The sequence below is a fragment of the Callorhinus ursinus genome, unplaced genomic scaffold (assembly GCF_003265705.2).
Source record: "Callorhinus ursinus isolate GAN/ISIS: 27379988/994484 unplaced genomic scaffold, GSC_fseal_2.0 scaffold42, whole genome shotgun sequence".
Lineage (NCBI taxonomy): Eukaryota > Metazoa > Chordata > Mammalia > Carnivora > Otariidae > Callorhinus > Callorhinus ursinus.
This window is the reverse complement of record NW_027397104.1, coordinates 3,738,144-3,760,553: the sequence shown is the minus strand read 5'-3', so window position 1 is coordinate 3,760,553 and position 22,410 is coordinate 3,738,144. Positions and strand designations below refer to the sequence as shown.

Genomic DNA, 22,410 nt, shown 5'->3' with positions numbered 1-22,410 from the left:
AATTTGTGATAACTTGATATGTAATAATAGATACTAATACACAGCCTCATTCATGGCCTCTCCCAAATTTCAAAAAAAATTCTTATGAAATCACATACAAAAAAATATCATAACAATGTCATAACATACTTGACTGAGAGTCTATCTATTCTCAGAATCTTGAAGGGACTGTGCCATGAAAAGAACCCATGCCATGTCAATTATTCTATGCACTAAAAGAAGGACAATGGTTATCTATTCCTGCATAATAAACTGCCCCAAAACTTTAAAAGTTTAACACATCTGTTAGTATTTATTCTCAAAAAGTTAAAGGTAGAATTACCATATGACCCAGCAATTCTACTCTTAGGTATGTATCTGAAAGAATTGAAAATATGTGTTCACACAAAAGCTTGTACACCTATGTCCATAGCAGCATTATTTGTAGTAGCTAAAAGGAGGAAACAACTCAACTAATTGCATGGATCATCTGATGATGAATGGATAAACAAAGTAAGGTATGTCCATACAACAGAATATTATTTAGCCATAAAAGGGAAAGAAGTGCTGATACATGCTACAACATGATAAAGCTTGAAAATATTATGCTAAATAAAAGAAGATAAACACAAAAGGTCACATAATGTGTGATTCCATTTTATATGAAATGTCCAGAAAAGGCAAATCTGGAAAGACAGAAAATAAATTACTGGTTGTCAGGGGATAGGAGAGAAGAATTAGGAGGTACAGGATTTATGTTGGGGGTGATGGAAGTATTATGGAATTAGGTAGTGGTGATGGTTGTGCAACATCAGGAATATACTAAATACCACTGAATTGTACATTTGAAAATGGTAAATTATATGGAATATGAATTTTATCTCAATTTAAAAATTTAAATAAAAATAAATAAACATTTATTATTTCTCACAGTTTCCATGGGTCAAGAATTTGGGAGTGAATTGTCTGGGAGATTCTGACCTGAGGTCTCTCACACTTAGTTAAGATGTCAGATGAGGCTACAGTCATCTCAAGAAGTCTAGACTAAACTGGACTAGAGCTGGAGCAATAGCTTCAAAAGGAGTCCATTCACATGGCTATCATATTGGTGCCAGTAGTTGGTAGGAGGCCTTGGTTCCTTTCAATGTGGGTTTCCTCACAGGGCTGCATGAGTGTATTTATTTATTTATTTATTTTAATTTTTATTTATTTGTCAGAAAGAGAGAGGGGGAGTAGCAGAGGGAGAGGGAGAAGCAGGCTCCTCACTGAGCAGGGAGCCCGATGTGGGACTCGATCCCAGGACCCTGGGATCATGACCTGAGCCAAAGGCAGACGCTTAATGACTGAGCCACCCAGCGTCCCTGCATGAGTGTATTTAAAACAGGAAGCTGGCTTTCCCAAAAACAAGTGATCAAAAAGATAGCAAGTCAGGAGATGCCATATCTTTTATTTCCTAGCCTCAGAACCAATGGAAGTACTTTCACAGAAAGTAAGAGATTTCATTTAGCTTCTAGCCACTTTTCTTTCCTTATTAAGAAAGTCAAGGTCTTTACCAACTAGAACACTGAGAATATAACCATCTATTACAGGAATGACAGAGAGATAGATAGATAGCAGAATGTTGTTTTCTATCTCCTAATTCATTCTACTTTTTCTACATTTTCAGCAACTACAATTCCCATTAGCCATGTCAGCATGAAATGGGGAATGGAGGGAGGGGTTTAGGGCAGCAAAATCAGGTAATGCCATCAGGTAAAGGATAATAGGTGGAGCTGGAGAAAGATAAACCCTGGGAAAAAGGCATACAGGAAATTATAGATTTTCACAATATCATCTGTTTAGTTACTAAAGAGCCTGGCAGTGGGGGTAGAAGGCTATAGTGTCTCAGTTCAGCCAAGCCACACTAAATGAAAACGTGCTAGATTCTGCTATCTGAAAATAGAATGCAACCAGATTCAAGGGGGCAAAGAATGAGATCAGTGACCATCCATCCACTTACCATATCTGTTGATAGAAATAGCTCTTATTCAAGTATAAGTCAGTAGGGAAAAAAGCATAAAGCTGAATTTAAAAATGCTTTAGAACAAAGAAAAAGGAATTGTATACTCAGAGTGAGAAGAAACCTCTGAACATAATCTAAGATCCAGAAAAAGAAAATTCTAGAAATCTGTTTGCTGGTTTAGCAGGGTATAAAAAAATAAGACTCTTATCATTAAAGAATTTATCATAGAAAAACTCTTACAGAAAAAATATAAGGAGAACAGTCTAAGATGGAAGAGAACAGGATGAGATGAACATGGAGATGAGTAAATTAAGAAAAGATCTGAACTCAAATATATAATAATATTTAAATTTACATCTGGAGGTTAACATATACACTATAAAAAAATGAGGGAAAAGGAATGAAAATACGATTTTTAAAAATGATAGTTAGGGACAACAAAGAAAGAGACTTGGACAGAAGAATTATTGATGTTTCTTCCAAAGAAGAAAACTTGAGACAGAAGCAGTGATCAAAGATCTATCTTAGGAACATTTTTCTGAGTTGAAAAACACTGGAGTATGAAAGTTAGGAAGGAAAGGGTTGACTCCTTCTCTACGCAAGGGAATAAATGACCTCAATCAGACCTCACTGTAAACATTTCAATGGTATTTTTTCTGAATAATCTTTAGCTATAGAGTGTTTTCAACAGGATATGCCTGGTCTGTCTAGGTTGCTTATTTTGAATACAGTTGGAATGTCCGGATTTGGGAAACATAGCTAGAGAATAAGGGGTAGTCATATAAGCATTTTCCTATCCATGTGTAGTTAATGGGATATAAATGAAATGATCCTTCAAAACCAAAATTGTTCCCTTTGTGAATAAGATTTCCATGCACATTGTTCAAAATTATTTAGTTCCACACACATTGTTTAAAATGCATTGGTTAATCCAAAACCAAAACCCAAGCCCAAATTGTTAAAAAGGAAAAAAAAAGGACATTTTTGCAAACTTTTGCAAGCTTTTGACTTCAGGCTCCTCCAGGAAAAGAATGCTTTGTTTCTACGCGGTGTTTGCCTCTATCCTTTGAATTATTAGGAACATTTGATGAGGAGTAAGATCTATGATTCCCGAGTCTGCTTTGACTTTTGCATTAGTACAAAGATTGAAAGGATGCATCATGTTTCAGGCAAGAATAATGACAGTAATAATTGTCAATTACTATGAGCCAGGTACTGTGCTATGCATTTTACATCCATGCTTTCATTGAACCTTAGCAACAAACCTAAGCAGTAAAGTCATTATTCCACTTGATGTTGAGGAAACTGAGGCTTAGAGAGGGTCATCTGAGGTCATTTAAAGGTCTCAAGTAGCAAGAATTTGACATTCAGCCTATGCTATTCGATTGCCAAGCTTGAGTCCTTAACTACTGTACTTCCTGCCTCCTTTTGGAAAAAAAGATACATGCAGAGACATATTCTGAAAAAAGTTTAGAATTATATGGATAAAGAATAAACCTTACAGGGATATGTACAAACATGTTGTGCAAAAAGGAACCAGGCTGGCCTCAGACTTTTCTTTTGCAACACGAGCACCAGAACACAATGGAGTAAGATCTTCAAGAGTTTTTCAGAGAGAAATGCTCCAACCCAGATTTTAAAAATTCACTCAAATGGATGTGAAAGCAATCAAAAGACCATCTCATGTTTGTGAGAGACTAAAAGTCTCTACTCACCCACCTATCCTCTTAAAAAGGAAGAAAGTAGGCAAACAATAACCTTTGAGGTTAAGAGACACATCAAAATTAAAGGGAAAAGTAGGAAGATGTAAAAGAATTGGCAACAAGCATTGAAAACATTTTGAAATAAATCTAAAGAATTATAACCTTTGTTACAAAATGGAATATAGTTGTCAAATTGTAATCCTGGCAGAAAAAGAGATCATATAATATAAAAACAATTTAATTAAAGTAAACTCCAGATTATATTACCAAAGACTAGAAATGGAGATGAGAAAAGGAAGTGTTACTTCTTCATTCATATATACAAGAAAATCTGAAGATACCCATTTCATTTCTTATTTTGATAATTAGAAAAAATACAGGTTAATCATATTTTTGAAAAAGTTGAAGAACTACTAGTGATCTTCCAAAAGAAGAAGACAATAAAAGGAAATCAAATTACATAAGATATAAGAAGATATAATCCTTATATATGAGGATAAAAAAATTATAAAAGATATAAGACTAGGTACATACATGTTAACTAAATTCTCTCTGACTCAGTTTCCCCATTTATAAGTAGGACTAATAATACCTACCTGAGGAGTTGTGAAAATGAAAATGGTTAATGTACATCAAGTGTTTAGAATGATGTCTGACATACTGTAAGTACTACATAATACTAGCTATATTATAGGAGTGCCTGGATGGCTCAGTCTTTAAGTGTCTGCCTTCGGCTCAGGTCATGATCCCAGGGTCCTGGGATCAAGCCCCACGTCGGGTTCCCTGCTCCGCGGGAAGCCTGCTTCTCCCTCTCCCACTCCCCCTGCTTGTGTTCCCTCTCTCGCTGTGTCTCTCTCTGTCAAATAAATAAAACCTTCAAAAAAAAATATTAGCTGTATTATGGTATTACACTGTATTTTTAAAATTTCTGTAGTAATACAATGTTACTCTTTAAAGTACTCTACAGTAAGCAGACATTACTTTTCAAATTGAGAAGAAAAATAAATATTCCTTTTAAAAAAATTAGACAACCGTTTTAGGGCAAATTTTTCTTTCCATCTTCCCTTCTACCATACAAAAATAATCAACTTTAAAAATTATTATTCTAGGGGTGGCTGGGTGGCTCAGTCAGTGAAGCATCTGACTTCGGCTCAGGTCATGATCCCAGGGTCCTGGGATCGAGTTCTGCATCAGGCTCCCTGCTCAGTGGGGAGCCTGCATCTCCCTCTGACCCTTCCCCCCCATGCTCTCTCTCTCTCACTCTCTCAAATAAATAAATAAAATCTTTAGAAAAATTATTATTCTATGTATATATGTTAATGTAGTGGCATAAAATTTGAGTTTAAATTTTAAGATCCTCCTTGACCATAATAATTGCAAGCCCTCTATTTACTTCTCCAAAACTTCAGCATTGCCATTGGTTAGATTCCATTTTTTCTTCTCCAAATTGCACCCCAGGGATTATAGGCAACAAATGTGAGCTCATAAACATAGAATTATAAAATATGCATTAGCAATTCCAAAACTTAAGCATTATGTTAGAGTCCAAAAAATTTGCTATGTCCTAACATCAACATTACCTGAAAGAGGGTCTGAAGAATGTAGCCCACGTAATTATAAATGCTTGGAGAATCAGTGCTATAGCAATAATTATGACAGCAGATGTTAGTGTCTTTTCCATACCCTTCTTGTTCAGGTTAGATCCATAGAAATATAGTAGAGGAATGTTCAGAAAATAAGAGCACAAATGTATGTGCACCCACACTCCCACCTACCCAACCTAAAACCCTTGGATTGAAACAATGAATATTTGTAATGTGAACCCAAGCAGATTTTTCCATTCCTGGTTGTGTTGCATACCTGGAGTTTTAGTTTTCAAGGGGTATAAAAGGAGAAATGATGAGACAGATGTGAGACAAGTTACACAACACTGTCTACCACAGGAAACAGTCCCCTTGCGAAGACGGACAAGCACCTGTTTTTCTAATTAAAGTTATCTCAAATTTAGGAGGGCAGAAAAAAGAAATGATCAAAAGCTTTTCCTAACTTCATCACTGGGGGTACATTCATCAGTGTTTCTGTTCGTAGAAATTCACACTAAACCACAGCATATGGGCTTCTCTTTGTTTTCTGGTGTGGTCTTTTTTGTACTTTTTCTTAGGCATTTTATTGGGAAGCTTTGGGAGGGCATATCAAGTACTTACTAACATGGAATCATGGAAACTCATTACTTCATTTTAAGCCATTTTTTTCATCAGGCTAAAACGTTAAATGATACAATCTGAACTTTAAAATTGCTGTTTGGAATTATACCTCCCTTATGGTTCTAAGCACACCTCTTCAGCTGAGTTCTAATATCCTAGGATTAGGGAACTATGCTAGCATCCACTACTCCCCATGCCTTTAATGATTTTATTCATTTTTTTATATCTCTTCTCAGCATCACCTTTTCACATTGAATTCCAAGCTTTTCAACCTTATTCTCTTTCACCAACACCCTATTGCCTTTGATCACAAAAGCACATTTTCCCAAGACCTTCTTATGAGGGAGTACTCAGGGGGCTAATTTGGTGCTCAAAGAGTTATTCTAAAATATTGGTTCACACAGTGAAGGAAACCATCAACAAAACAAAAAGACAACCTCCTGAATGAGAGAAGATATTTGCAAATGATATATCCTATAAGGGGTTAATATCCCAAATACATAAAGAACTTTACAACTCAGCACCCAAAGAACAAATAATCTGATTAAAATGGGCACAGGAACTGAATACACATTTTTTCAAAGAAGACATACAGATGGCCAACAAACACATGAAAAGATGCTCAACACCACTAATCCGTCAGGGAAATGCAAATCAAAACCACAATGAACTATCACCTCACACCTGTCAGAATGGCTAAAATCAAAAACACAAGAAATAACAAGTGTTGGTAAGGATGTAAAAAAAAAGGAACCCTAACCTCCTACACTGTTGGTGGGAATGCAAACTGGTGCATCCACTGTAGAAAACAGTATGGAGGTTCCTCAAAAAATTAAAAATAGAATTACCATATGATTCAGTAATTCCACTACTGGCTTTTTTACCCAAAGAAAACAAAAACACTAGTTCGTAAAGCTATATGCACCCCTATGTTTATGGCAGCATTATTTACAATAGCCAAGATATGGAAGCAACCCAAGTGTCCATCCATAGATGAATAAAGAAGATGTGGTGTGTGTGTGTGTGTGTGTAATGATAAGAGTCTTACTGTTTATAAATAAGAAAATAAAAAGAATGAAATCATGCCATTGGCAACAACATGGATGGACCTAGAGAGTATAATGCAAAGTGAAGTAAGTCAGCTAGAAGAAGACAAATGCCATATGATTTCACTCACATGGAATTTAAGAAACAAAATAAATAAGCAAACAAAGAGACAAACCAAAACCAAACCAAAACAAAACAACTTCAGATTCTCAAATACAGAGAACAAACTGGTGGTTGCCAGAGGTGAGGTGGGTGGAGGGGTGGGTGAAATAGATAAAGAGGGGCAAGAGTACAATAACCTGGATGCCCAGGTGGCTCAGTCAGTTAAGCATCTGACTCTTGATTTCAGCTCAGGTCATGATCTCAGGGTTTTTAGATCAAGCCCCATTTCAGGCTCTCCACTTGGTGCAGAGCCGGCTTGAGATTCCCCCCCCCCGCCCCTCCCCCTGCTTGCCTGTATGCGCGCTCTCTCTCTCTCTCTCTCTCTCTCAAATAAAAAAATAAAATCCTTAGGGGCACCTGGGTGGCTCAGTCGTTAAGCGTCTGCCTTCAGCTCAGGTCATGATCCCAGGGTCCTGGGATTGAGCCCCGCATCGGGCTCCCTGCTCTGCGGGAGGCCTGCTTCTCCCTCTCCCACTCCCCCCTGCTTGTGTTCCCTTTCTCACTGTGTCTCTCTCTGTCAAATAAAATAAAATCTTAAAAATAAATAAATAAATAAATAAATAAATAAATAAAATCTTTTAAAAAAAGAGTACATTTACCTTGATGAGCACTGAGAAATGTATAGAATTGCTGAAACATTATATCGCACACCTGAAACTAATATAACACTATTTTAATTATACTTGAATTTTAAAAATTAAAAAATAAAAATAAATAAAAGAATAAGTCATCTTTGATGCATAATAAATAAGTAAATAAATATTGGTTCAATGTCTATTTAATGGCTGTCAGGAAGAAACCGGCTTCTATTAATAAGAAAGGATACCACTTGCTTTATATTAAAAATGTAACACCATCAAAAAAATTGAAGTGCAAGCAGCTGACAAAATATTTTCTGAGTATTCACAGCCTCTCCCACTTCCTTCTAACAAGAATAGATTCTGGCTGCTGGACAGGCACCCAGACCCTCCTTGGCTCTGCTGCACCTGAGAAACAAGCATGTTTTTGGGGAAAAAAAACAAACCTAAAGAAACCAGAGAGACTTGGCTATTCTCCATAATAAAGGGCTCAAGTAGAAAGGAAAGGAGGGAGGGGAAGACCAACCACATGGTTCGGGATTAAAAGACTTTGCAGGAGAAAAGGGAAAGAGGAATCATTCACTTCAAAGTCACTGAAAAGAAGATGTGGTTCATATATACAATGGAATGTTACTCAGCCATCAGAAAGGATGAATACCTACTTACCATTTGCATCGACATGGATGGAACTGGAGGGGATTATACTAAACGAAGCAAGTCAAACAGAGAAAGACAATTACCATATGGTTTCACTCATATGTGCAATATAAGGAATAGCACAGAGGACCATAGAGGAAGGGAGGGAACACTGAATGGGAAGAAATCAGAGACGAAGACAAACCATGAAAGACTCTGGACTCCGAGAAACAACTGAGGGTTGCAGAAGGGAGGGGGTGAGGGTATGGGGTAACTGGGTGATGGGCATTAAGGAGGTCATGTGATGTGATGAGCACTGGGTGTTATATGCAACTAACAAATCATCGAACACAACATCAAAAACTAATGATGTACTATATGTTGGCTAATTGAACTTAAAAAAAAAGAAGTCACTGCCGATGTGTGTGTGTGAATGCTGTGTGTACATCTGGGTCTGTGTGAGAAGGGGATGAGATCGGAGAATGTTCTCTCCCAGAATACTTACTATTTACTGCCACTTAGGCATTTTGTCAAAAGACACTGAGAAGATACGAAATGCTTCCAATTATATTTTCCTATCCTAATCCTGGGATGTATTTTTTCATTCATATAACACCACAGGATGATAGGTCCAAGTGCGGCTCCAGATACAGGTGTTACAAAGATAAGGCATTTATTAGATAGACTGACCATAAAAAATGATTTAGTATCTTGGAATTGCCCCCATTTCACTGTTTTTCCATCTCTTATGATTAGACAGCCATTTGCCTCTTGATCTTCACCAGTAACAGCAATAAATGATAACATGCAAATATAGATGCAGTTCAAAATATCTTTAAAACCTTGTTTTTCCAGATTTTCTACAGTAAAACATTTCCTAAGTCTTTTTGCAATTCTTGTTTTCTCCATAGATTTTCCTTGTGATATTTTTGAACCAGACCGCTTCTTGAGAGGTATATTTAAAGTTTACATATTTACATGGCAGCTTACAGTTTAGATAATAAGATAAATTACCCACTTCAGATAAATAGCACCATGTCATATGTCATGGGTTCTGTCCCCCACAAAAAGATATGTTGACGGTACCAAAAGATTGGGATCATTCCCTGCATATTTTCAGACCACAGTGCTTTGAAACTAGAACTCAATCACAAGAGGAAAGTAGGAAAGAACTCAAATACATGGAGGCTAAAGAGCATCCTACTAAAGAATGAATGGGTCAACCAGGAAATTAAAGAAGAATTTAAAAAATTCATGGAAACCAATGAAAATGAAAACACAACTGTTCAAAATCTTTGGGATACAGCAAAGGCAGTCCTGAGAGGAAAGTATATAGCAATACAAGCCTTTCTCAAGAAACAAGAAAGGTCTCAAATACACAACCTAACCCTACACCTAAAGGAGCTGGAGAAAGAACAGCAAATAAAGCCTAAACCCAGCAGGAGAAGAGAAATAATAAATATCAGAGCAGAAATCAATGAACTAGAAACCAAAAGAACAGTAGAACAGATCAACGAAACTAGGAGCTGGTTCTTTGAAAGAATTAACAAGATGGATAAACCCCTGGCCAGACTTATCAAAAAGAAAAGAGAAATGACCCAAATCAACAAAATCATGAATGAAAGAGGAGAGATCACAACCAACACAGAAGAAATACAAACAATTATAAGAACATATTATGAGCAACTCTATGCCAGCAAATTAGATAACCTGGAAGAAATGGGTGCATTCCTAGAGATGTATCAACTACCAAAATTGAACCAGGAAGAAATAGAAAACCTGAACAGACCTATAGCCACTAAGGAAATTGAAGCAGTCATCAAAAATCTCCCAAGAAACAAAAGCCCAGGGCCAGATGGCTTCCCAGGGGAATTCTATCAGACACTCAAAGAAGAATGAATACCTATTCTCCTGAAACTGTTCCAAAAAATAGAAATGGAAGGAAAACTTCCAAACTCATTTTATGAGGCCACCATTACCTTGATCCCCAAACCAGACAAAGACCCCATCAAAAAGGAGAATTACAGACCAATATCCTTGATGAACATGGATGCAAAAATTCTCACCAAAATACTAGCCAATAGGACCCAACAGTACATTAAAAGGATTATTCACCACGACCAAGTGGGATTTATCCCTGGGCTGCAAGGATGGTTCAACATCCGCAAATCAATCAACGTGATACAATACATTAACAAAAGAAAGAACAAGAATCATATGATCCTCTCAATAGATGCAGAAAAAGCATTTGACAAAGTACAGCATCCTTTCTTGATCAAAACTCTTCAGAGTATAGGGATAGAGGGGACATACCTCAATATCATAAAAGCCATCTATGAAAAATCTACAGCTAATATCATTCTCAATGAGGAAAAACTGAGAGCTTCCCCCTAAGGTCAGGAACGCAGCAGGGATGTCCACTCTCACCACTGCTATTCAACATAGTATTAGAAGTCCTAGCCACAGCAATCAGACAACAAAAAGAAATCAAAGGCATCCAAATCGGCAAAGAGGAAGTCAAACTCTCACTGTTTGCAGATGATATGATACTGTATGTGGAAAACCCAAAAGACTCCACCCCAAAACTGCTAGAACTCATACAGGAATTCAGTCAAGTAGCAAGATATAAAATCAATGCACAGAAATCAGTAGCATTCCTATACACCAACAACAAGACAGAAGAGAGACAAATCAAGGAGTCGATCCCATTCACAATTGCACCCAAAACCATAAGATACCCAGGAATAAATTTAACCAAAGAGGCAAAGGATCCGTACTCAGAAAACTATAAAATACTCAGGAAAGAAATTGAAGAAGACACAAAGAAATGGAAAAACGTTCCATGCTCATGGATTGGGAGAACCAACATTGTGAAGATGTCAATGCTACCTAGAGCAATCTACACATTCAATGCAATCCCCATCAAAATACCATCCACTTTTTTCAAAGAAATGGAACAAATAATCCTAAAATTTGTATGGAACCAGAAGAGACCCCGAATAGCCAGAGGAATATTGAAAAAGAAAAGCAAAGCCGGTGGCATCACAATTCCGGACTTCCAGCTCTATTACAAAGCTGTCATCATCAAGACAGTATGGTACTGGTACAAAAACAGACACATAGATCAATGGAACAGAATCGAGAGCCCAGAAATGGACCCTAAACTCTATGGTCAACTTATCTTTGACAAAGCAGGAAAGAATGTCCAATGGCAAAAAGATAGTCTCTTCAACAAATAGTGTTGGGAAAATTGGACAGCCACATGCAGAAGAAAGAAACTGGACCATTTCCTTACACCACACACAAAAATAGACTCCAAATGGTTGAAAGACCTAAACGTGAGACAGAAGTCCATCAAAATCCTAAAGGAGAACACAGGTAGCAACCTCTTTGACCTCAGTCTCAGCAACTTCTTCCTAGAAACATCGCCAAAGGCAAGGGAAGCAAGGGCAAAAATGAACTATTGGGATTTCATCAAGATAAAAAGCTTTTGCACAGCAAAAGAAACAGTCCACAAAACCAAAAGACAACCGACAGAATAGGAGAAAATATTTCTAAATGACATATCAGATAAAGGGCTCGTATCCAAAATCTATAAAGAACTTATCAAACTCAACACCCAAAGATCAAATAATCCAATCAAGAAATGGGCAGAAGACATGAACAGACATTTTTCCAGAGAAGACATACAAATGGCCATCAGGCACATGAAAAAGTGCTCAACATCGCTTGGCATCAGGGAAATCCAAATCAAAACCTCAATGAGATACCACCTCACACCAGTCAGAATGGCTAAAATTAACAAGTCAGGAAATGACAGATGTTGGCGGGGATGCAGAGAAAGGGGAACCCTCCTACACTGTTGGTGGGAATGCAAGCTGGTGCAACCCCTCTGGAAAACAGTATGGAGGTTCCTCAAAAAGTTGAAAATAGAGCTACCCTACGATCCAGCAATTGCACTACTGGGTATTTACCACAAAGATACAAATGTAGGGATCCGAAGGGGTACATGCACCCCAATGTTTATAGCAGCAATGTCCACAATAGCCAAACTGTGGAAAGAGCCAAGATGTCCATCGACAGATGAATGGATAAAGAAGAGGTGGTATATATACACAATGGAATATTATGCAGCCATCAAAAGGAATGAGATCTTGCCATTTGCAACGACATGGATGGAACTGGAGGGTATTATGCTGAGTGAAATAAGTCAATCAGAGAAAGACACGTATCATATGACCTCACTGATATGAGGAATTCTTAATCTCAGGAAACAAACTGAGGGTTGCTGGAGTGGTGGGGGGTGGGAGGGATGGGGTGGCTGGGTGATGGACATTGGGGAGGGTATGTGCTATGGTGAGCGCTGTGAATTGTGCAAGACTGTTGAAACACAGATCTGTACTTCTGAAACAAATAATGCAACATATGTTAAGAAAAAAGAAAAAGAAGAAGATAGCAGGAGGGGAAGAATGAAGGGGAGTAAGTCAGAGAGGGAGACGAACCATGAGAGACGATGGACTCTGAAAAACAAACTGAGGGTTCTAGAGGGGAGGAGGGTAGGGGGATGGGTTAGCCTGGTGATGGGTATTAAAGAGGGCACGTTCTGCGTGGAGCACTGGGTGTTATGCACAAACAATGAATCATGGAACACTACATCAAAAACTAATGATGTAAGATATGGTGATTAACATAACAATAAAAAATTTAAAAAAAAGATATGTTGAAGCTCTACCCTCAACTACCTCAGAATGTGACCTTCTCTGGAAATGGAGTCTTTTAAGAAGTAATGAAGTTAAAATTGGTCATTAGAGTGAGCCCTAATCCAGTATGACTGGTGTCCTTATAAAAAATGGGAAGTTTGGACACAGAGACAGACATGCACTAGAGAAGACAATGTGAAGAGATGTAGGGACAATACCATACGAAGGTGGTGGACTGGAGTTCCACAGGTCAACCAAAGAACATCTGGGGCTACCAGAGCTGGAAGAGGCAAAGGAGAATCCTTACACTACAGGTTTTAGAGGGAGCATGGCCCTACCAAAACCTTAATTTCAGATTTGTACTCTCCAGAACAGTGAGAATAAATTTCCATTGTTCTAAACCACCCAATTTGTAGTACTTTGTCACAGCAGCCCCAGCAAACTAACACATCATGTATTAAAACAGTCTCAGCATTTCGGCTGTCTTTGCTGTCATGAGGGGACTATGAGCTGGATGTTCTCAGGATTGCTGTGGTCTCTCACTGCACCAGGTAATTTGCAGTCACTCCTTGTGAAAGTATTTGATAGGTAAGTGTCTTCTCTATGAGGAATTTTTGTCTCTTTTCTTTTCCTTCCATCCCTCCTTCCTTTCTTCTTTTTTAAAGTTCAACTTGATTATGTTGTCTCCCTCAGCAAGATTGGGTCAGTATGCATTTTTCTAGTATTTAAGGAATTGCCCATGGAAATCTGAGTTAATTAGAACCATATCCTCAATGTATTCTAATTTAATTTTAGCATTTCAGACAGATACCCAGGTTAGCCTCCTGGCTCATTGTCAACCACTTAATATGGCTTGGCTCAGCCCCACCCCTTGTCTCAACCCTGGGGCAGGGCTCAGGAATAGAATGAAAATGTCCCTTCTCTCATTACTAGTTTTTTCTTAAACTGAAATTTTAATTGTTGTAGTTTATACCCCAGCAAAATGCTCCTGGCTTCAACATGGCTGCATCAAAATGGCTAAGTCAGAATACTTAATCAAAATATTGAATACCTGCCCCAAACTAGCAAACCAAGAGCAAGTTAGCAACACTGGTATCCAGATACCCTGAGAGTGATCCAGGTTCCACCTCAATGATATCCACTCCCTGAAGGCTGTGGAGGAAGACAACATATGTAACATGCCCTAGGGGACCTTCCTCTACCCTAACACACTCCCTCCCCCATTCTTCAAACACTCCAATCCTGGATCTGAAGGGAGGCCTTAGGTGGGGCTAGAATTCCAGAAACCCAAGTCATAGAGATCAAGACACAGGAAATGCCTCATTCCAACTGGATTTCAGGCTGGTGCTACAGATGGTCATACCAGACAAGGCAATAAATGATTAAGCATCAGATGGATTGTATCCATCCACACTCAGCCATTTGGGTAACAACTTCAGTCTTTACCATAGTCTCCTACTATGTGCATTTTTATTTAAATCAACTTTGGCATAAATTGAGTGCAGTGTTTCCCTAGCTCTTCTCCCCATCCATGCCCCCTGCAATATGACTTTGTAGCTCCTCCCACTTAGAGAGAGAGGAACTAGACTTGTGTCTTGCTTAAACCAATATAATGCAGCAGAAGTGATGGCGTACCAGTTTCACGTGGCCTCAAGAGGCTTTGCATATTTCTTTTTTCTTTTAAATTTTTATTGTTATGTTAATCACCATACATCATTAGTTTTTGATGTAGTGTTCCATGATTCATTGTGCATAACACCCAGTGCTCCACGCAGAACGTGCCCTCTTTAATACCCATCACCAGGCCAACCCATCCCCCCACCCCCCTCCCCTCTAGAACCCTCAGCTTGTTTTTCAGAGTCCATCGTCTCTCATGGTTCATCTCCCCCTACGATTTACTCCCCTTCATTCTTCCCAAGGCTTTGCATATTTCTGCTATATCTCTTGGACCCCTGGCTCTGCCATAGGAAAAGCATGGCAAACCTAATAGGGGATTGTAGAACATGAAGAAGAAAGAAGGGGCTCCAGCTGACAGCTAGCCAACCCCCACAGGCTTAGCCACTTAGCAAACCTGAAGCTGACCACAGACACATAGTGCCCAGTTGAAACCAAGAGACCTGCCCAAATGAATCCAGCCCAAATTGCTGAGCCAGAGAATCATGAGCTCAATAGTCGTTCTTCTTTTAAGCCATTAAGTTTTGGAGTAGTTTGTTTTGCAGCAATAACAAATTACAGCAATAACAAAAACATCCTTCCCTTAATGATACAAAAAATTGTCAGTGTGATATTTTTAAAAAAATAACTGTGAAATCATGAGTCTGATATGCTACTAATATATTTTTCTAATACACAATAAAAAGAATATGTAGTTATTAAATTCTCTTATAAATGTTAAAGAAGTTGGGAAAAAGAAGATACTATTCCAGGCAAGGCAGATGGTCAAGAGGACACTTAGAGAGGAGAGGAAATTTAACTAGATTTGGAAAAACATGTAGGATGTGACTGCATTGAGATCAGCCAGGACAAAAAATTGGATTAGGGAGGAATATATTTGTATTCTACAAATATACAGTATATTTGTGGGACAGTGAATAATTCAGCTTGGTTAAGACATTGTTTTGTGAAGTTCTAAATCTGGAAAAAGAATTTGGTTTTGAGAAAAACCTTAATGGAAACTAATGTTTCCAGTTGAAAAGCCAAAAAAAAAAAAATCACCATCTGTTCTTTCAAGCTAAGACCAATGTATTTCAGCACATTCTAACCTCATTTTAACCTAAAGGAGTTGATTTTTAAGGATCACAACTCTCTTTTAAAGTCCTTTTTCATAGTAAGGAACAGAGAACAACTTGCCATTCCTACATTAAATGATTTGGACCCAGTATGAGGCAGATTCTAGAACTGGTAATAAGGTAAACAGAAAATGCGAGTAACCAAAAGTTAGGGCACCAGCTGATGCTCTTATTCAGCAACTAATGAGCTGTGTTACTTTGAGCAATGACATATCTCTGGCTCTCAGCCTCCTTATTCATCAAATGCATCAGGTTAAACCAGATGATCTCTAAGATCCCTTCCAGCTCTAAAATTCTGTCATTCTCTGTCAGAGGTTTAGCAAGACAAGCGGTCATCAAGAGATGGTCAAATTCAGTGCTGATTCAGCCCACTGGGCTGGAAGTGCTTCTGAGTTCTTAAGGGCAGAACATAATGTGGTCCCGGTTTACCAAGTCCCGAGTGAGGCTCGGTGTATAACAGCTCAGTGTAACTCAGGATCTTCTCTCTCTCTCTCTCTCTGTCTGTGTGTGTGTGTGTGTGTGTGTGTGTTGAAGTGAGGGTGAATAATGATAAAGTTAGGGTCTTATGACTATATTATATTTAGTCAGTCTGAAAGATTGTTATGTTTCTAAGAAGCACTTAGGATATTTCTGGAGATCGAGTGTCACTTTGCCTGAAGATACTGTGGTCAGGGTCAGCAAATTTCCAAAACCAGAATATCTTTAAAGGGAGTTCCTGGTGATCTTGTCTTGGCAATTCAAAACAGCATTCTGTCACAACACTCAAAACAAAGTCCAGTGTCACTGGAATGAATGATAAATAGGAAAAGAGGAGGAGAAGAGAAAGCCCTCTTAAAATTACCACTTATTCAATATCCATTCATTCAGTCTAACCCTTTCTGGATTCTAGGCACTGTTGCAGGCACTGGGGATACAGCAAGGAACAAAACCCACAAAAATCCCTGCCCTTATGGGTCATACAATCTGTTTCCAACTATTCTTTCTGAGATAGGCAGGACATGTCTAGTATGAACATATCTGTTTCTGGTCTGTTTGTTGTTTGCTATCTTTTGTTTTCTTTGGGACAGTCAAAAGTTGGCAGGTTGGGGGTAAGTTTCTGGTGAGGATGATTGGAAGCCTGAGGACAGCTGAAGGATACTTACTTGGTTCTAAAACCTTGACTTGCTGCGTTTGTGCGTTCAATCACCAAAAGAGATATACAGAACCAGGTACAGAGAACCAACTACACAAAAGCTAGGCTCTGCCACTTATAAAAAAAAATGTAAATAAACCAGATGCCCTGCTCCAAAGCTATTCACAGTTTAGTTTTCCCAAGCGAGAGAAAGAGACATGAAAATACATAATTACAGTTCTGTATTATCTATCTACAGGAGGGTACACAAAGAACAGACTGCAAATAGGGGAGCAGTTAATGCTGCTGGGGGAAACTTCAGGGACCTCTTCCCAGAAGAGGTTTGGTAACCTGGGTTTTGAAGAGTGAGTAGAAGTTTTGTTGCTGGCTGAGAGGAAAGCAAGTACACAGGGAGGACAGATGCATTATGTTTGGAAAGTAGTGGTGGCTCTGTGTGGCCAGAACAGTCATCCTCCACCTTGTTGCATCTGAAGATCACCAGGAAAACTTTCCCAACTACAGATACCTTGGCCCTACCACTAGGTTGATTAAAAAATCAGAATCTTTAGGGGTAGAGCACAGGCCTCCACAAAATTTTAAAATTTAAATTTTAAAGCTCTTCAGGCTCTAAACAACTCTAAACTATGGCCAAGATAGAAACTATTAGGCTAGAATAGCATTTCTCAAATTTTAATGAAAATTAAAAGAGGTTGTCAATCCCCTTTGACTTGACTTCTCCGGGGGTCACGTCCTCTTGGGTCTTCCGTTCTTGACTTTAAGCACGGCATTCCAGCACCACCTCCATTCCCATGCCACACCCTACTCCCACCCCAAGCAGGGTGCAGTATCCTGGTCCTTGGCTTTTCCAGGAGGAGGCACTAGAGAGACAGAGCTGAGAGTCAGACACTAAGTCTTGCTAGGTGACCAAAGCCAGCTCATTTACCTCTGTAGGCTTCAGTTGTCTCATTTATTTAATCCAGTCTCAGGAATTGGATTAAACAATCATTAAGGAAACCCAATATAAAATTCTATAATTGCACTGAAAGCATTTGCTGAACATGATGACTTTACTGAAAATATATTATGCAATCTCAAGCGTTTTTTCCCTGGTTATAGAAGAAATTTATTATTTTTTTAAACACATAACCTGTCTTTATAAGCTCAATATCAAGGTGTAAAAAGATAAGACTTTTGAAATATTAACTAATGTTTTGCCCCCAGATTTCTCCCCTCTGCCCTTCTCTCCTATTCCAGTAGGGAGACAATCCTGTGCTTCCTGCCTCAGGGAGAGTTGTGACACATTTGAAAGCAGAAAAATGGGTGTCTTCCCTGCTTTGGTTTCCATAAGTCTAAGCCTTTAGGGCAGTGGCTACAAAATGGTGGCCCTATACGCAAAACTGGGCCATGGAAAGTTTTTTTGTCTGACCTGCAGTGACTATTTTTCCAAAATGAATTCATTTCCCACATTTAAAATCAGAAAGGTTTCCACAAAGTGAAAATTTCCAGTTTCTTCTTGAAAAACAAATTGGAAGACTTGGTAACTTTGGACCTCAAAGAGAAATCCAAAGCATCCTCTTTTCTAGATCAAAGCGTCCTGGAAAGAAGCAAGGCCACAGAGCCTTAGTTCTGGCGGGCAGAGCCACACCCATCCCCAGGGACTCATCATGAAGATAGTGGGGAGGTCGGCCAGGCCTGGGACCAGCAAATAGAAAGTTCAGTGGTAACACATGTGGTCCCACAGGCAAGGACTCAATGGGATCATGGATGGATCTCAGCACATGACTTTGTACACAAATGACATAAAAGACAGATACCTCCGATTACGCCCATCTCAGTCCGAGGTAGGCACCTCAGTTCTAGGTAAATGCCCCAGAATTGACACATAATCCCCTGGGGGCAGAGAGAGAACTAGAAAATCCCAGACAGAGATTAAGTCTTTGCCACATGACAGGAATGGGGGCTCAAAATAGAAATTAATTTGAATTTTAGAAAAGTAAAAGAAATGCATATTTTCTGCATGCCTCGGTTTGGGACTTAGGTATGTACCCATTATAAAAGGCAGTCAAGACAGTAGAATTTTACTTAATACTTGTTTTTCTATGTGCACACACCCTTTAAAAAAATGACATCAGGTATGGATGAGAACAGTGGTAAGAACAAACAATTGTGGCTGCATCTTCTCTTCCTGAGTGAGACAAAGAATTGGCTCATTTCAAAGAGTTTGGAGATGGATTTGATCTGGACGCTGGTGGTTCTTGACATGATTGGATCATGGACTCCTTTGAGTAGCTTATAAAAGGTAGAGAACTTTTGTCCCAAAACCCATACATAGACACCAAATTGTGTGTATAATTACAGGGGCTTCAGAACTTGTCCGCCTTTGGAAGCCCATCTGTGGACCTCAGGAAACAAAACCTTCCCCACAGGGGCTGCCTATGCCTGCCACTCTCCCTGTCCCCATTTTCTTCCAGGGAGTTTCAGTGGATAAAAGAAAATCCTCAGCCTATTTGGAATACAAAGAAAACTGCCTCCCACAGCCTGTCACCCTGGCACCCTCACCATCTGCCGCTGTTTAAAGCACTTGCCCATTCCCAACCCCCTTGGAGCCGTCTTGCACGGGCCTCTTCCTGGAGGTCAGGTGTGTTCTGTGCTCTGCCCTGAGCACCCTCTTTGGGACTGCCTGATACCAACGCACATTATAAATAGAAGGGGATGAGGCCCTGAGAGCTCACCTCACTTTTGGCAGGAGAGGCTTAGATTTGCTGCCTGTCAAGAAATTCACTCTGAACACAAAAGTATACTGGGCAAGAGACACTCAACCAGAAAGGGTCAGGAATATGTGGCCAAAGGTGAGGCGGAAAGCACACTGTGCCAACTGGAAGGCGTAGCACACTGTTCGGTTGACTCAGCCAATGCAGGCCTCCATCCAGTCACCAACACCACATTGATGGAGCCTCCTTTGTGTGGACAACCGCTTTGACTTGATGGCGCCGTGGAGAAAAATAATAGAAGCTAGCGACATGAGTCTGGTCATGGAGGACTCCCTCACCCATCACACATACACTGGACACTACTGTGCCTCAGACCCTGGGCCAGGTACTCTGGAATCCCAGGAGCACCCACATCCCTGTCCTCCAGGAGTGCATCCACTCTGCAAGAGGATGGGGCCAGGCAATACTCATGTACTCAATGTGGTCAGCCCCTGGCTCCACTGACCTACTATGAGGCCTCCACAAGTTGCTTTCCCCTCAAGAGCCTCATTTTCCTTACTTGTAACATGAGGGTGTTGGACACGAAGATCTGGAAGGCTCTCTTCCAGGCTGTAAAAATTCTCTGATTCCTGTGGCCTACATAAAAAGCATTTGCAGGAAATTTTATTGCTATCTTTGAGCCACTAGATGGCAATTGCACTTAGTTGAAGAGGAATGCTGACTTAGAAGGATCATTGTAAAAAAGAAAGGAAAGAAAGAAAGAAAGAAAAGAAAGAAAGAAAGAAAGAAAGAAAGAAAGAAAGAAAGAAAGAAAGAAAGAAAGAAAGAAAGAAAGAAAAAGAAAGAAAGAAAGAAAAGAAAGAAAGAAAAAGTGAAAAACAAACAAAAATGGGTTACTTAAGGAAGAGAGGAATTGTGTAGAGTTAAACAGATGAAACTGAAATGCAAAGTAGCTAATAGTGTCTGCTATTCGTATAATATGCTTAAGCAGTTATCAAACCAATATATCTAACTTGTCTGTGCTGATTCAGCAGGCACTTGTCTCGTGGCTGTGGTTTGGGACCAGGCAGCAAACTGCTCTGCACCGATGTCAGGAGACCTACTTCTACTCCCAGCTGTTCCTCTATGAGGCTGTTGGACTTTGGTGAATCACCCATCCTCCCCATGTCTCTGTTTCTGCATCTTTAAAAGGAAAAGGACCTCAACCATACTCTGTAAATTAGCCCTAGCTCTAACATTCTACAATTCTCCAAATAAGACTGCCAAATGCCACTTAATAAAGATTTCCAGCACTAAATATGGATGAGAAATTCCAATATTGTTGACCTCTAGGACAAGAGAAAGAAATCTTATTCCCACATACACATTTTCAACACAACATGCTGCCACCATCATTTGAGGCAGCTTGGGGAGTATCTGCCCCTGGCCAAAGTAGTCACTGCCAAATTAAGGTAAATATCCTTTAAATCTGAAATTAATCCTTCTGCTAGAGGGAGTGTGCAACAGACCAAACTTGTCTGGCAGACAAACTGTCTCATCCATGAGCAGGCAAACAGCTTCCAATGGAAGTTCCACCGGAAAGCCCTGGAGCTCCTTTCCCAGGCCACCACCATTTCTTTTTGTCCTTCGTGACTCCACATGGCTTCATTTCCTCCCATTCCCCTTCCTCTGGACGCGTCAAACTTCACTCTGCTGGTGGGGAGGGGGGTACCCATGGCTCTCAAGGACAGAAAATATCCCTTGCTAGTGCCATAGCCACAAATGAGTTAGCACCCCAAACTAAAGCCATTTCTCAAAGTGTGGTCTATTGACTACGTGTATCAGAACCAGTTATGCTAAAAATGCACATTCCAGGGTCACCTGGCTAGCTCAGTCAGTAGAGGGTGCGACTTTTGATTTTGGGATTGTGAGTTCGAGCCCCACATTGGGTGTGGAAATTACTTAAAAATAAAATCCTTTAGGGGGGCGGAGCAAGATGGCGGAGGAGTAGGAGACCTAGATTTCGTCTGGTCTCAGGAATTCAGCTGAATAGGGATCAAACCATTCTGAACACCTACGAACTCAACAGGAGATCAAAGAGGAGAGTAGCAACAACTATCTGAACAGAGAAGCGACCACTTACTGGAAGGTAGGACGTGCAGAGAAGTGAATCCGAGGCGATATTCGGGAGAATAGACGGCGGGGGAGGGGCCTCCGTCGGCTGCTTCTGGCAAGTGATAGAGCCGCGGAGCACAAAATCGGAACAGTTAGAAGTCGGCTCCGCGGAGGGACGTCGCTCCAGTGGCTAAGCAGGGGGTGGAATCCTCCCGGGACAGTGTGGTCTCAGGACCCTTGGGGTCACAGAAAGACCGGGGGAGCCTGAGTGCGCCAGAGCTCCCAGGTATCGGAGCGGGGAAGCCGGCTGCAGAGACGGAGCCGAGGCGCGGGCTCTCAGCTTGGGGTTGCCATAAAATGTGATCCGCGGCCCAGTCGGGCCACTGCTCCTCCAGCAGGGACCCAAAAGGCGGCAGATCCGGGGAGACTCCCCTTCCTTCCCAGGGAGGAGCGGCGTGGGAACGCACCACAGAGATCTGCTGGGTTTGGAGACTCCACACGGGGTCGGGTGCCACAGATAGCAACGCTCGGTCACAGGCCGGGTGAGCACGGAGAGCGGCCGGAGACCGGGGACAAGGGAGTGACTGCTTTTCTCTGTGGGCGCACTGAGGAGCGGGGCCCCGAGTTCTCAGCTCCTCCGGGTGGAGATTGGGAGGCCACCATTTTTGCCCTGGTCCTCCAAGGCTGTACGGAG

The 22,410-nt window shown here is 40.2% G+C and overlaps 1 protein-coding gene across 1 annotated transcript in view; it reads right to left on the bottom strand.

Annotated features, from left to right (window-relative positions):
- Positions 1–22,410, bottom strand: part of LOC141370683 (uncharacterized) — a 266,080-nt gene that overhangs the window by 64,658 nt on the left and 179,012 nt on the right. The window lies entirely within an intron of this gene.